Source organism: Carlito syrichta, unplaced genomic scaffold (genome assembly GCF_000164805.1).
Source record: "Carlito syrichta isolate Samal-C Ts95f unplaced genomic scaffold, Tarsius_syrichta-2.0.1 Scaffold305280, whole genome shotgun sequence".
NCBI classification, from domain to species: Eukaryota; Metazoa; Chordata; class Mammalia; order Primates; family Tarsiidae; genus Carlito; species Carlito syrichta.
Window position 1 is genome coordinate 125,953 of NW_007249376.1, and position 1,602 is coordinate 127,554.

Genomic DNA, 1,602 nt, shown 5'->3' on the forward strand with positions numbered 1-1,602 from the left:
TTTACTTAGGACTATGGGTAACACCACATCGGCGCAGACGCTTCAACAGGCTCTCAAAAGCCTGCTGAAAGTAGAAGGGGCTGAAGCAATGAACACTATGAGAGAAGAGTGTTGTGAGCGGTCACAGGCAGGAGACACAGAGGCGGAAGGGCTTTCGGAGGGGGAACTAGAGGAGCTCGTTGAAAAAATGAGTGCTATGGAAGTGCCTATACAGCCCTCGGCGCCGAGACCGCCTCCTTATCCTCCCCCGCAAGCGGAAGGACGCAGCCTCCACCCAGAGGCGTGGCTTATTGATTCAGATTACACCGGGGAGGTCAAGGTAATGGTTTCATCCCCCCGAGGCATTTCGGCTATCTCACCAGGAGACAAGATAGCTCAATTACTCCTTCTGAGCAGCTTACATGAGAAATTTCCTGCGGAGAACAAAGAGCGGGGAGACAAGGGGTTTGGGTCTACGGGCGCCCCCCAGATTTTTTGCTCATTAGATCTCAGCACCAGACCGGTGCTCAGAGTCACAGTTAATGGTAAGCCCATAGTTGGTTTATTAGATACAGGTGCCGATCGTAGCATCGTTAGCACCACAGACTGGCCGCCGGGGTGGCCCACACAGCAGTCAGACCAAACCTTAACAGGCCTGGGGTACGCCCAGATGCCGCAGATTAGTTCTCGCTTGTTGCCATGGAAAGATGAAGAGGGCCACCATGGGGATTTCCAGCCCTATGTGCTGAAGGTCCCAATTTCTCTATGGGGCCGAGATATATTACAGCTTATGGGTTACAAGCTAACAAATGAAGGATGTTATAGCCCTCAAGTGAGAGGCATCATGCATGGCATGGGATATGTCCCCGGGAAAGGATTAGGTCGCTCCCTGCAAGGTAGAACTTCTCCAGTAGCTACCCCTAGAAAACAAGATCGTAGGGTGCTGGGTTTCTCGTAGGGGCCACCTGGGCAGTTAAACACCGTTTTACGTTCTCCCCGCATATCAGCCAGGTGCTGGAACGCGTCCACCCATCCTTTAGCTATAGTAACCCGGGAACCGCGTTTTGTGCCCTGGCCAGTAGAGGTCCCCTCAGCTATGGCGTTGTATAGGCAAAAAAGGAATTTCGGAATTATCGCAGCTTTGTTAGTGCTATTGCCATTGCCACGGCGGCAGCAACCGCTGCGGCCATTTCTCTAACCACCACCATTCAAACGGCGGAGGCTGTTAACAACTTGTCTTCTGCTGTGGCCCAAGCCCTGGATACCTAGAGAAACATAGCACCCTAAAGGCAGGCATTCTTATCTTAAATCAAAGGGTCGACCTTGTTCAAGAACAGGTTGATATTGCCCTGCAGTTAGCTCGTATTGGATGCCAATGGAGCTACCCTGGGCTCTGCGTTACTAATGTGCCTTTTAACAACTACAGCCACGCTGCGGCGCTATCCCATAACCTTTCCAGCTATCTTACAGGTAATTGGTCAGAGAACTTTGATAAGCTGCTTGGAGAACTATGTACATCCATCGTAATCATCAATTCCACCCGAGTAGATACTAAGCTGGTTAAAGGACTCATGGGATGGGTCACCACAATTGCATCTCATGTAAAGGAATGGGCAGGACTTG

General features: G+C 51.1%; 1 protein-coding gene across 1 annotated transcript in view; it reads left to right on the forward strand.

Moving 5' to 3' along the window:
* LOC103263821 (protein shisa-9-like) overlaps positions 1-1,602 on the forward strand; it is a 314,329-nt gene that overhangs the window by 61,916 nt on the left and 250,811 nt on the right.